The sequence below is a fragment of the Hetaerina americana genome, unplaced genomic scaffold (assembly GCF_022747635.1).
Source record: "Hetaerina americana unplaced genomic scaffold, ioHetAmer1.1.p SCAF_1, whole genome shotgun sequence".
Lineage (NCBI taxonomy): Eukaryota > Metazoa > Arthropoda > Insecta > Odonata > Calopterygidae > Hetaerina > Hetaerina americana.
This window is the reverse complement of record NW_027286069.1, coordinates 117,720,514-117,735,623: the sequence shown is the minus strand read 5'-3', so window position 1 is coordinate 117,735,623 and position 15,110 is coordinate 117,720,514. Positions and strand designations below refer to the sequence as shown.

Sequence of the window (15,110 nt, the reverse complement as noted above, 5' to 3'; positions counted from 1 at the left end):
CGGATTTGCTTTTATCTCTACTAGTAATAATCTATCCGTTACCTGCTCTATGTTGACTACGCTCCTTCCTACCTCTTCATTTAATACTATGGCAACCCCTCGTTGGCTCTCGTCCCCGCCGCTGTATATTATTCTATACTTATCACTCCAGTAATCCCCACTATCCTTCCATCTCACCTCGCATAGACCTAAAATATCTATATTTCCCCTTTCCATCTCTCGCTTGATATTCTCCAATTTCCCTGTCCTCATCTTTGTCCTAACATTCCACGTCCCTATTCTAACTAATTTGGTCTTCTTCACCTGCATCTTCTGTCCTCCTGCTGCTGGTTTTCCCTTGCAAGGGTTTCGTGGGATGACGACCGCAGAAGCCTTGCCTCCCCCGCTGCCGGGCACGACACACAGCCGATTGGGCCGAGCCCCGTAGTTGCCAGGACTGAAAATCTTTGTATATAATGTTTGTATATAATTACATATAATATATATAATATATATTATAAGTAATTATATAATATATATTATATGTAATTATATATTTATGTTCATATATATGTATATATATATATATATATATTTATTTATTTATTTATTTATTTATATATAAGAATATCTTACCTTTAAACGAAATCATGGTCGTGCAAAATGAAAATTTAAGCGGAATCAACAAAGTTAATCTGCCCTCATTTTTTACTCCTAGTTTGAAAATCTTCCTCAAAGTAACGCTTGAGACAATTTAATCAGTGTTTCAGTTCAGTCCTTTGTAAATGCAGTTTAGTTGCAATTTGTTGGGAAGCTGGAGGGCGTGTGTTTGTGAGTCAGAACAAGAATTGGCAACCACCAGGAACGTGCGGGATATTTTTTGCTCAATTAATGGACCAAAAATTAAAAAGAGCATGGTTAACAGACATTCCCGCTGGGGCGAGATCCTTTTCCCGCCGTCCCTTGCTTAAGCCTGACCGTTAAGAGGCTAAGGCTCACGCCTGTGGAATTGACGCATTCGGGTTGGAGGTCAGAGGTCAGTTCAATTCCCGCGACTTGTGCGGTCTTCTAGGGGAGAGATCTTGATACCCATCAAATCGCAGATAGCCTAGGTGAACATGAGTGATGTCCAGTGGCACAACCAGGATTGGAATTGGGGTCGTCTGGTCATTAGCCGGAAGCTAATACCATCTCCATCGCAGGCTACGTATGCATTGACGGAATAGAACTGTAATTCTCACTGTTGAGAAATCAAGATACCAAAAAATTAGGATTAATTAGGTGAGTACTGGGGAAATGTGATGAAAAGGTCAAAGAGAAATAATACTTGTCGTTGGATAGGCCTCATTTAGAATATCCTGCAAGTATATTGGATCCTCAGAAGTTGGATTGATTACCGAATCGGATGGCGTGCAGCGTAGAGGAGCTATATTTGCAAAACTCTGTTATGATAAACTTATTAGCGTGTCCAAAATATTAGAGCAACTAGGCTGGGAATCACTCAATAGAGCGAAGGTTTAATTCCAGATTTAAACCTCTTGCATGAATTGGAAGGAGGTCTCTTTAGCTGTGATGTTGAAAATGCATTATTGCCCCCATCATACTACGGTAGGAGAGATCATGTCAATAAAATCTTAACGATTTAGTGCAGAACAGATAGATTTAAGATGTCATTTTTTCCACGAACGATAAATGATCAAAATAACATTCTCCGACAACAGTAGCGGGTCATATTCGGGTCAAAATTAGTCTGGATGTACATTCACCCCCTGCCACGCACCCTAGTGGTGGCTTGCAGAGTATTAAAATAACCAACTAAAAAATAACAAAGATATGCGCGTTCGTAAGCATGACTGAGCATAATCCATGAACGCAGTTCATTGTCATCATTCATGAATGAGTCCTCCATCAGTGCAGTATGAATGGCCTAAATGGAATTATAATTTTAAAGTAAACGTGTTTTAATTACTATATTATTGCCTATGAAGGTGTAGCTAGGAGTAATGGATTTCAATGAGTTTCCAGAAATTTGGGATTTTTTTAAACCATTATATTTTTCTCTGTACTACTGAGTTAGAAGTGGTTAATTTTAGTCTAGGAATGTTTAATAAGAAGGATGCTCTTATAGAAGTCTTACAAACAATTAAACAAACCGCGGTTTTAAACTAAAAAAAGTGTAATTTGATGCTAAAAAATCATCAATAGGTCGGCTAATTGAAAGTTGAAAACCGCATCGAGAGAAATTTAATGAAAGAGCCTTCATATTATATGATTAAATAGACGAATAAAATGTAGAGATATTGCTATTTATGCGTGAATTGGAAAGAATAATTATATTTGGAGCTAGTTATCACGCCTTGGAATATCAACTTCCTTCGCGCCGCACGTGAAAAAGCAGCGATGCGGGTAACTTGGGGCATCGGCAGGAGGGGAGGGTGCCTTCCGGGTCGCGACGAGCACACCCTCGGAGGACCAAGGGGTGTCCCTCAAGGGCTCGGCCATGGAGTGGTGTCTGGAGAAGAGCAAAGGGGCTTCCTCCAGGAATGCGGAAGAAGAGAGAGTGATTGAGGAATAGAGGGGGAGAAAGGTCAAGGTCACGCGGAGTACGAGCATTAAGAGTCCACAAAGTCAAGTTTTCTCTTATGATTTTCATACAGATTTACGAGATAACGGCGAAAATTTACTTTCGGGTGAGAGGCGTGGAAGTATTTGATTTAATCCCTCGCAGTTATTTTACAATCGGTTTATATCGTACTGATAATTATTTTAAATATTGAAATCCGCTGTTGATATAATTGCCATCATTAAAGAGTCCAAGGTGGGTTTTAAACGGCCCCGATAACAAATGCCACTTTTTTCGTTTTTCGTGGACATCATCCTGTTTCCTTTCTCCCCCCCCCCCCCCCCGGTGGCCATTTCCTTCTTCAAATGTACTTCCCACCGGTCTTAAGCCCAATTTTAACACAAATTTCCTCCCTTACTCTTCCAAAAGCGCTCTTTCCCTTCTATCACGACCTTCTACGCCTTCTCAATGTTTCCTTCGTTCCCTTCTTCTGCCTCCGCTTTTAGCCCACCGACTTCCTCTCTTCGCCCTCCATATTCGTCTTCCTTCCTGCTCATTGTCCTAACCACCTTACCCATCTCGATGGCCTCCTCCAAATCCACATGTGCTCACACTCATCCCTCAAAGTCTAGGTTTCGCACTCGTACAACATTCCATTATCCAATATTTTTACTATCTAGTCTTCGCAACTTTACTCAGCGTACCAATTCTTTAACATTTTCCAAATGACTCTTTCCCCGACCTATAATTATTCTCTCTATATAATTCATGTTAGAAATTTTTAATTTTCTTTCGATAACCTATGGCTTACTATTGTAATGATGACATTCGCCGTTTTAAATTTGACTTGGCTTGATAATTTAAAATATTCCCCAACCAAATCAAGGATTACTGCGACGATTTCCCTTAGTAATTCGTGCTCACTGGGATTATATTAGTTGTAGTATTTGTACGCCTAATCCTTACCCATCGTGAATATAGTTTTCCCGATATGATTAACTTAAAAAATAACAATCTTAGAATTCATGAATTTTTTCGACTTAATTATAAAAGACTCATTGTTATTATTTTTAGTGAATTTTAATTTAGTGTTTTGCAAATACCTGGACCTACAGATTTGCTCTCGGAGGTTTTTCAATTCTGTTTGTAGTTGTCGAAAGTTTAAACTAACATTATTATCCCTCTAAGAAGCCTTAAGTTGAAGAGATTTGGTTCTCTCCCACCCTCCCATTACAAGGCCGGATTCTTCACTCTCTAGAGCAGTGTTTCCCGAAGCTTTTCGAGCCCCCGCCCCCTTGGTTACATAACCCTACAATCAACACCCTCTAATCGGCAGCTTCAAAATAATAATCAAAATCATAAAACAAAATAACAAAATGAGGAACACTGAAATGATTTAATTGAAAACAATGGAAAATCAAATGGTCTGAGCAAAAGAAATGTGCACTTTTACACAGACTTATTTGCAGCGTACAACGCGTCTCAGTTCATTGAACCATGTTCAGGTACAAGACAAGTTTCAACTTGCGATACATCATATTAATACCTGTTGGAGGAAGAGGGGGTGGGGTAAGAAATGCGCTTGGAGCAAGGCAGGCGGGGACAAAGAGGGGAAATACGGGAAACCCAAAGAAATAGAGAACCTAAACAAATGGAGAGGTAGAAAGCAGAGCAGCTGTGGTCATTATTTGAGAGGACGGTGGCAGGTAGCAGCTGGTATCATGGCGGAGGGAACAAGGGAAGAATATAGAAGAGCATCGATATTTGCTATTTCATATCCTGATGAAGGGACGCTTAGGATCGCCCCTAAAACATTGAATGTTTCCCATTGACCTCTTCCTCTTCTTACTCCCTCTGCCCGGCTCCGTTTTCTTCTTCAGTTCTTGGTCCTTCGAACCATCGAAATGGCGGTTCTTGTCCTCCTCCCTCTTTTATCACCTAACATGCTCACTCCTGTCACGACCTCCAGCATTCCCCTCTACCTCTCCACAAAGTATCTCCTCCTCCGCCCACCAATCCTCCGACTGCTCTTCGGATTCTAACTAACAAGTTCCTCTCTTCTCCCAGAACATGTGAAACTTCCCCGTTTGTCTTCATCTCTGCCCAACTTATATTCTTCAATCTTTCTCACGCTCACACCTCGTTAGCCATCAATCTCCCCTCATGCTCTTCATCACAAAGACTTAAAAGTTTTAGACAGAGCTAAGATCAAAATCTTTTTCAATCTTTCTTGGTGCATTCCTTTTCAATGACCTGAATAACTGTAAAATTCCATGACGCTACTAGAGATGCGGCGACGGAAACTTTAAAAGGAGTCATCCGCTAAATGTGCATAACAATGCAAAGATTTATGTGTGTAAAAAAATAGGAATCTACCCTCGCGATTTCTATTTGTTTCACTTTGTAACTAAACGGGGGGTGCTACTCTTTTCCCAAAAATATATTACTCCGCATTTTTTTCAAATTTAATTCTAATTGCCATGTATTGCACAAAGTCTGGATTGCATTTAGGTCGTTACTAACGCGACTCTGCCTTCGCGACTTCGAATGTCCCCATTAATCACTGGACGTCAGCAGAAAGACGGAGCCTGCTATTAACCACGGTACTGAGGTAATTTATGTAAATAAGAAACAAGAGGGGGCCTATGACACTTCCCTGTGGTACACCCGATGTGACCTTGACAGTATTGGATGATACACCGTCCAGGACGACTGTTTGAACGTGATTTTTTAAAAATTGTCTAATCCAGCAGACAATACTCCCGTGTATTCCATAAGGTTCCTACTTCGCGAGTAACTTGCAATGAGGGACTTTATCAAAAGCTTTTTTAAAATCTAGGAATTTCGCATCACCTGGAATATTACTTTCACCGGAATGCATTATATCATTGGCAAAGAGTGCGAGTTGAGTTTCGCAGGATCTACCTTTGCGGAACCCGTGTTGCTTATTAATCAATAAATCTTGGCTATCGAGGTACCTCATTATGCAACTAACAATGATGTGCTCAAGAATCTTACAGGAGATGGAGGTGAGCGATATTGGCCTATAATTACTGAGGTCCTCCCGGTCCCCATTTTTAAATATGGGTGTCACAGAAGCTATCTTCCAGCCGCTTGGCACGCTTTCTTCTGCTAATGATTTCTTAAATATTATATCAAGATAAGGGGCAATTTCAGACGAAAGATCTTTGTACACACCAGCCGGTATCTCATCAGGTCCCGGAGATTTGTTGGGGTCGATATGTTTAAGGAGTAACTCTATTCCGCGGGTGGAGAAGTCGATTGCATGCATTGGCTGCAGAAATGTATTCGGAAGGTTCTCTGGTATATTCTGGGAGAATTTGTTGAAAACACTGTGGAAGAATGAGTTTAATATGTTGGCTTTATCTAAACTACTTGTTACTTTATCCCCCTTTTCGTTGTTCAATGAGTTTACGGTTGACCTTTTTCCCTGCACTTCCCTGACGTAGGTCCAAAACAGCTTTGGTTTATCGTTTAAATGTTCACCTAATTTTTTCCTTTTGAATTACTCTAGCGCCTTCCGGAAGGCCTTCTCGGCAATGGACCTAGATGCTTTGTAATTCTGTATAGTTGATTTTATCAGGAGAGGAATCTTCAACCCCGTTTTTCATTCTGGCATGGCACGCTCTTTGCCGTCTTAGTGATTTCCGTACTTCAGAGTTGTAACAACGGGGTTCCTTATTCTCTCATATATTTACTAGGTATGAATCTCTGTATTGCTGAACGTGTTATCGCAAGATTATTATTCCAGGTATCCTCGACAATCCTGGTTTTGCTTAATTCGTCAAATCTAATAAAGGAACAGTTTAACTCAAATTTTAAGCCATCATAGTCAGCTTTATTGAATAAATAAATTTTTCTCTTATGTAGGATGTTTTCTTTTGTGGGATGTAAAGCTTTTTATCTGCCTTTTTAGATCTAGTATTGAATTAACGCCAGAATGGGGTGGTCTATAATACGCACAGACATATATTCTTTTTGCACTGGGTATTTTTACTGCGCACTAGACACTTTCTATACACCTATCCACCTATCAGGAAATAACTGAGCGCGACTGGCGCTAGAGTTTTTAAACCGCGATAAACACTCCTCCGGCTCTATTCTGCCTGTCGTTTCTGTAAACTGTGAAGGACATCTTAAATATTTCGCTGTCTGCGACATCATATGTTAACCAACTTTCAGTTACTATAATGATATCTGACTCTGTGCTATGAATGGTGGGCTCGATGGTTTGGTGGCTAGAGCGTTGGATTGATAGCCTGAAGGTCGCTGGTTCCATACTAAATGACTTTAATTTTTTTTAGGGGTTGTCGCGCTGGGAGGGGGGGAATCTTATTGCTAGGGAGTTCCAACGTCCGGCGGTTGGTGGCCCCATTGCGGGAGAGGTCGGATAGGGACGTGATGAACCAGAGGGTTACCTCCTACTGGCCTGGGGGGTTAATTCCTAACGCCACGGCTGCAGTGGGGGCGGCGGTCCAAGGCACGAACTGCTCCATGCTGCGGTTGGTAGCCCATGTCGGCACCAACTATGCTTCCAGATACGGATCCGAAAGGAATTTGGGTGCCTTTAAGGACCTAAAATCCGAAGTGGATCGTATGCGGGAGGCATCTGGTGTGGACTTACGGTTGTCCATATGCAGCATTGTCCCGCGGACTGACTGCGGTGCTTACGTTTGGAGTCGTATTGAGTCTCTAAACGGAAGGCTGTGGAAATTCTGTCGGGACATGGGGGCCGAGTTTGTGGACTTGAGACCGGTGCTCGGGTCTCGTCGCGCTCCCTTGAACCGCTCTGGGGTCCACTACACCCCTGAGGCGTCGGCTCGGGTGGCTCATAGGATCTTCAAGCACTGTAGATATTTTTAGGAAAATGCGTAGGTTAGGTAGTGGAGTAAATTTAAATATAAAGTTCCCGGATAACGATATTATAAAGTGTAGGTCAATTAGTGGGTCTCACAATACTAGGTTGCCTAAAGAGATTTCTCGAAGTACGTACAGTGCTAATGAAACAAATGAAAGAATTACTTATCAGAATATGGACCAATCGTGTATTAAGGCACCCAAAAGACTAATAAATAGCGTCACCAGAAAGCTGACCGCAACTAACACAAAGAAGGATCTAGACGAAGAAATAATTCCCGAAGTGGCAGTTAACTGCCGAAGTTTAAAAAATAAGGTAACGGAATTACACCACCTAAAAGGAGGATTAGGTTCGAGTCACGACCCATGCACGCCCGGGCAATTAGCTCTTCCCCGCTGGTGGCCCCGCCTTCTTTGCAGCGTGGACCCGAGGACAATGGGGCAAGCAAGACCGGGTCCCTGCCGCGTGAAATTCGGAAGAACGCAAGGAGGCGATGATTGTCGGCAGATAATTCACAGAAGGGGAGGCATTAACTTTCGCCTTGGCCTTCGAAGTTCTCCACAAAATGCCTAATTCGCATCCTTGGGAGCAGGAGGAAGAGAGATGTGGCCCGCTGACTGCGGCGGCGGCGATGTGCTTGCGAGACCAGTTTTGACGGGACTGCCGATCAGTCAGTCCCTCGTTCAAATCATCCGTGCGATGATTAGTGGCGAGTACTGGAAGCTTTATCGAAATCTCAAAGTGAAACCGAAATTGTTTCTTAGACCGCGTTCGCACGGTTATTAGAAGCTCCGTCCGGGCACTTCACAAACTGATGAACCCCTAGTTGCCAAATTGGCTCTTCCGTGTCATCTCCTGACCGGCCTCTCGGCTGTCCAACGTCTTGGTTCTTCAGTCGCTGAGTCCTTGGGCGGTTTCGTCCGGTCTTTTTGCCCTCGGCAGCATGTTCTCCCTAGCGTGACCTCTTCGCGAGTAGCTGGCCTTCGACCTGTGACTGTTTGAGACGCTCCCAGGCGACTGCGAGTTGACCGTCGACCTTCCGTTGGTGTTCGGTGCCTTAAGGGTCGCTGGCCCCGTCGTTTCGATGGGAAAGTTCCTCTTGCTCACTGCCGGGGGCGTGCGCGTCAGCATTGGGAGGGTGACGACGGACTTGTAGAGGCGAGGGCAGAACAGGCGAGGGCGCAGTAGTCGGCTGGCCCTGGCCTTTCTAATCATTGCAAGGCCGTGTTGCTCGAAATTAAGCCACCGATCGAGAATAGCTCTCGGGTCTCTCCTATTTTAATTCCTGAATTATCAGTAATCATTAATGAATTGTGTCGTTTTTTTCAGGTTTGCGAGTAGAAAATTTTATATTTTTTTATATTGCATATATATTTTATGTTTTTATATTGCATATATATTTTTTATGTTTTATATTTATACATACCCTGTAAGCCACCGCCGGGGTGTTTGACAGGGGGCGAACACACACCAGAACAATTCAACCTTTCCCCCTTACCACGGTCGGACAATGTTATTATAATCCCTTATCGTTCGTGGAACGGATGGCATCTTAAATCTATCTGTTCCACACTAAATATTTCTAATTTTATTAGCATTATCTCGCCTACCGTAGTAGGATGGGGGTAATAATACATTTTCAACATCACTGCTAAAGAGACGCCCTTCCAATCTATGCAAAAGATTTAACCTGTAATGTAACCTTCTCTCCTCCGTGAGTGATTCCCAGCCTAGCTCCTCTAATATCTTGGATGCGCTACTAAGTTTATCATAACAACGTTCTACAAATCTAGCTCCTATCTTCTCTGCTCCACGGTGCTTCTCAGCATATTCAGAGGAGAGATGACTAACGATGTTTTCGGAGGAGAATTTCCAGGAGGGAAGCGATACTTGGGTCGTTTAAGCCATGGGACTGATCATGAAGGTTGGGTTTCACTGTCAAATGTTGCGGGTTTGCGTGTGGTCATATAGTATACGACTAATTAATCACCATTCTTGTCACAGAACTTGGGTTAGAAGGGCAGAAGGAAACTCTACCCGGCGTTGTCTAAATTATTGTGAAGGTCAATATCGAATGATGTGAACCGCATGTTTTGCAGATATTTCGAATTAAATATTTCAAAAAGGACCACGGATTTTACGTGGGTCACTTCACGGATCATGGCTACCGTGTTTTCCGGCAACCTCTTTTCTTTCGATGAAATTTCAAGTTATAAATGTGTATTGCGACACGTCTCCAATGATTAATATTATATGGAGCGTAGTGGACGCTAATTGGAGTAGATTAAAGAGACAAGGAGATAACACACACATTTCGGAATCACCAAGGCGTATTATATTCCAATTTTTCTTTAATCTCACAAGATATATATACGGAATCGCTCCATGTTTTATCGCAACATTGAAGTCTTTATGGTGCGCTAATATAATAATAATGACTTTCTTAGTGGTCTCCGGGGATATCAGTAACTTTTAGCAAAATGTAACGTGCCTTTTTTTTAATGAGATCAAAGAAAAAACTAATACCCGCAGGTGTTTTCGATATCAGTTATTTTCTTGCCAAGAAGCTCCAACTGCGTTTCGCTCCTTCCTTCTCGACCCAAATGAACATAATCGGGCGAAAAGATTGTCCCCATTCACGAGTACATTCTGGAATATCTCCAAAAAGGAAGAGTTCGCACGAATACAAAGTTTGACTTGACTATTGAGGTACGTGGTAGTACTTGGGTGAACTATGACCAAAATACCTCGAGGCATGGTAGCAGGTCACCTTCTTCCCACCCAAATGGCTTGGGTACGAATCCTGGAGACGGCAGATATTTTTCAGCGGTATCCCGATCCCAAATTGAAGTGTTTTGTGGTGAACACGTTTTTAAGTTAATACACCGTCCGTCAGATGGGACTTTTTACTACGGACCCATTGGCGCCTTTCGTAATTAGAGTAGGCAAATACCGACGCCGGGTTTCTCTCTCAACCCTTCCACCTTTCCCATCCATCCCTAATGACGCAAATGACCTCAGCTGCCACCTGGTCACCTCCCCTAAAAAACTGCTTACTGCCTCCCGCTGAATAACGGGATTCGAGCTGGAGAGAGAGTCTAGAAGACTCAGCGGCGGCCTTGGCTGAAGTGCAACCCGCTGGGCGCCCCTGACAAGGGTAGCACCTATCAGAGTGCCAGGAACTTCAAAGGTGCCTAATGACGAGGGTGGGGTGTCTCGTGACCAAAACGGTCGCACGTTTTCTTCAGTTCAGATGACTTGAGATCCAGTGACTGTCTTCGCGAAACTCGGCAAGGAATCGGTTGATTGCAACTGAGACATTTAAACGACACGTTCCCTCAAATTCAGGTTGATACGCATGTAGCTCTATCAATTTACTATCCTGCGTCTTGAATAAAGCTGAAGGGGAACACATACCAATGATCCGTTCATTTAGTGGTTCCATTCGTACACTACGATACAGTGCCGCAGGCAGCTAAGCGAAGGCGGGTTCAGTCGCAAATCAATGTAATATCACGGGAGAATTGTGACACTTTAAAGTGATCAGGAAAATATCATGTATACCACTATTGCTAAAGATAAGCGGCTCAAACAATGTTCACCAAAGGAATGAAGTATTAAAACCTTTTCTTGATCCAATTGTTTATAGTGACCTCATCCGTTGACCATCATGATCCATGAACTCGTGCGTTTTCGGGCAAAAAATTTAAAATGACTGATCAATTTGGGTCAATCTACAATCTACATAACTAAAATCTTGGATCTATCAAGTGGAAACCAAGCGATACAAAGGAGTTTCAGTAAATGGTGTCCCTCGTTCAAACGCTTATTTTCCTTAATAAATACACCGCGTAATACATGTATGTATATGCATATATATATATATATATATATATATATATATATATATATATATAAATATATATATATATAAATATATATATATATAAATAAATATATATATATATATATATATATATATATATATATACATACATACATATACACATATATATGTAAGGTAATCTACCGGTTAAGGTAGGTTTTTCGAAGTACACAACTACCAAATAAATATTTCATTGCTTCTAACAAAACAAAACACAATCCAGCAACCTACTCTACATCAGGTCCCTCTTCATCTCTGAACACCTTCTACCACCCTTCATCCCATCCATCATCCCTATCCTGTTCCTTCCCTTTCCTCGTTTGCCTAACATTCTCCCATCTATTACAGTCTTCAACATCCCACTGCCATTCATTACCCCCTTCATCCACTTTTCCTGCCTCCATAGGATTTCTACCAACAAACCCCTCTCTTCACCCACCATACAGAATACTTCCTCATTTGTTTTTCTCTCGGTCCATTTGACCTTCTCCATTCTTCTCCACACCCACATTTCAAAAGCCTCGCCGTACATAGCTACGCTCCATATCAAAGTTTTTGCGAGTCTTTTCTTAATATCCTTACTCAACATCCCTCTCATCAACTCCCTCCTCCTTGTGAAAGTCTCTTTGCTTAGCGCAATTCTTCTCCTTACGTCCCTACTACTTTGACCGTGTTCGTCCAAAACACTTCCGAGATACGTAAACTGTTCTACCTGCTCTAGTTTTTCCCCTTATTCTATAATGTTTAGCTTAGCCTTTTTCTTTCTGGAAAATCGCATAACCTTTGTTTTATTAATATTGATATTCATCCCATACCTGTCGCACTGAATTTCCAATTCACTCGGCAATGCTTGAACTTCTTGGCTGACTGACAAACTGAAGCTTGGTCATCAGCAAACCTAACTGATTTTACGAATTCCCCGCCCACCTTCATTCCTACCTCCAGTTCTTCCCATGCCTCTTTAATCATTTCCTCTGCATACAGGTTCAGCAGCAACGGTGATAATGGCCAACCCTGCCTTACACCTCTTCCTAACACTGCCCACCCGGACTCCCCGTTACCCACTCGTACCTGAGCAGTCTGAGACATGTACAGGTTGCGGATTAGCCTCCTTTCCCTGCAATCTATTCCTATTTTCTGCAGAATACTCATTAGTTTTTCCCAATTAACTCTATCAAAAGCTTTTTCGAAATCTACGAAACAGGTAAATACCTCCTGGTGTGTTCTATATTCCTCTCGATTAATAATCTCATTACTGCAATGGCATCACGCGTACCTCACCCCTTCCTAAACCCAAAATGATCATCCCCTAAGTAATAATTTGCCCTGCTCTCTATCCTTGTGTTTATGATCCTGAGAATAACTTTAGCTGCGTGGGATATCAAACTTATCGTCCTGTAGTCCTCACATGATGTATTTTCGGAATAGGAACTAAAACTGATCTCACATAGTCTTCCTGCCAGATTCCTTCCTCAAAAATACTACGGATCAGCCCATATAGCCTCTACCTCCCACATTTTCCTAAGCATTTTAAAAGTTCCGCGGGAATGTTATGCACCCCCACAGCCTTATTTAGTTTCATCTCCCTTAATGCCCTTTCTATCTCATCGTCGAGTATGCCAGTCTTCGTCATGTTCCTTTTCTATGTCTATCTTTGTTGGTCTAAGCTCTTTACGATACAGTTCCTATATATATTCCTTCCATCTCTCTTGGATCTTTCCTGCGTCGACTATTACCTTACCCGCCTTATCTCTAACTGCTATCGTTGATCTCCCTTTCTTACTTCCCGATAACGATTTAACTTTGCTGTACGGCGCACCGATTTCACCCTTCCTCTGTAGACTTTCCATATCCTCGCACTGCGTCTTCCACCATGCTTCTTTTGCTTTATTTGTTGCCCGCCTCAATTTATTGTTCAATTCTTTGTGCTTCATTTTGCCTAATTCTGTATTTATATTCTTCCATTTTCGCCGCCCATCCATCTTTGTAATCATCTCATCCGTGATCCATGGTTTGCTAGTCCTTTTAGCGTTAACGGTTCCAATAGTGTCTTTTGCGGCTTTAGACAATCCTTTCTTGATACTTTCCCATTTTTCTTCGATAGTACTTAGCACTTTACCGTCCTCCGGGATTTCCTCTTCCGCCTGTTTGTATTCCTTCCTTTTCAAACCATTTAATGCTTCCACATTCCATTTTCATATTTTTGCGTTAAACTTGGGAAATCCGTGTCGGAGATCCTTGAACTCATAAAACAGGCTTATGGGGATGATGCTTTAAGCCGCACAAGAGTTTTTGAGTGGCACAATATGTTTAACGAAGGCTGGGAGCTCGTCGAAGACGAGCACCGCGTCGGACGCCCGACAACCGCTCGAATCGATGCTCGGGTGGCCAATGTGAAAAAAGTTTTGGACTCTGACAGGCGTTAAACCATCGCCTTTATCAGTGAGGAGACCGGCCTGACAGTCGGAACCGTCCACGCCATTGTAACCGAGGATCTTGGGATGAGGGAAGTGTTCCCGAACCTGGTGACGAAAGTCTTGAGCGAGGAACAATAACAGACAGCAGCTGCTGACGAAATTGGGCGTGGCAACGTGCCTCACCCCCCCCCCCCCCAAAGCCCCGACCTGGTTCCACCTGACCTTTTCTTGTTTCCGCGAATAAGAATGGATCTCTAAGTATATCTGCTCGATTCCATCGCTGCGGTTCAAGCGGCGACGACAAAGGCTCTCAACAGTATTCCGGAAACCGACTTCCAGTGGGCATTTGACGAGTGGCAGACACGGCGAACTAAGTGTATCGATGCAGGAGGAATGTATTTTGAATATTATTAAGTAATTGTTATGATAACTACAAGAAATTTTTATTTTTGGAACCAGTCTCGATATTTCTTTTACGGGCCCTGTATATATAATTCAGAAAATGAGAAACGTTTTCCTATTCCTCAGCAATTCTATGTGAGATGACTACTTGGATTGACTATCGCGCTATACAAATTTTCTCGCACTTCGTAGTTTTTAGATGAAAGTTGACGAACACAGGGCAGGGCATTTGAGACGATGGAGGGCATCACCTCCAACGTCACTGTCTCCACTCCTATAGGGGAATCGACAATTAGGGCGATTGGAAATCTCATCAAGGCCTCATCAATGACAATATATTAGTTGTCACTGCAGTAGAATTCTTATATCAACAACACTGGAACTCAACACAATCACAATAACTCAACTTGTATGCAATTGTAGCACCTTTTCCGCAAAATATATCGCATGTAAAGTTTACTAGCTAGTCACCCAGAAGTTTTGACATTCTGAAATAAGTTGAGCAAATTGTTGATGGACAAGCAAAATTCAATACCATTATTGGATTCAATCGTTTCCAACAATGTGGAATCAGTTAAAAATGCGGCCTTCAGTAAATGAACCCAATGTCCTTGAAATTGAAATGTGTTGCCATACCGCGTAGCGCTAATGAAACTAACAAATCCAATTTACATTTTAATTTTGCTTTCCTCTTTGACTGCAATAACATTTTATTTATTTTTTGCATTAACTTTCCCCGAGGGATTGTTATAAGTGCCTATTTTGATAATTACTCGTTTTACTCCGCAAATTAAAAAATACATTTTTTCCCTAGCTTTTACATATTAAATAAACTGTAAAAAAAAGTTGTTTGAAACACTTGAAAGGAAGGGATTTCATTAAATCCGTCTAATAAAACATCAATTAAACCCTGAAGTAGTAACAACATTGCAAATGTAATGCACTCTGTTTTCCGCTTCGTCATTCGAGGCATTCTGCCATCTA

At 42.1% G+C, this 15,110-nt stretch overlaps 1 protein-coding gene across 1 annotated transcript in view; it reads left to right on the top strand.

The window, feature by feature from the left end:
* LOC139696020 (protein commissureless 2 homolog) overlaps nt 1-15,110 on the top strand; it is a 63,425-nt gene that overhangs the window by 29,494 nt on the left and 18,821 nt on the right. The window lies entirely within an intron of this gene.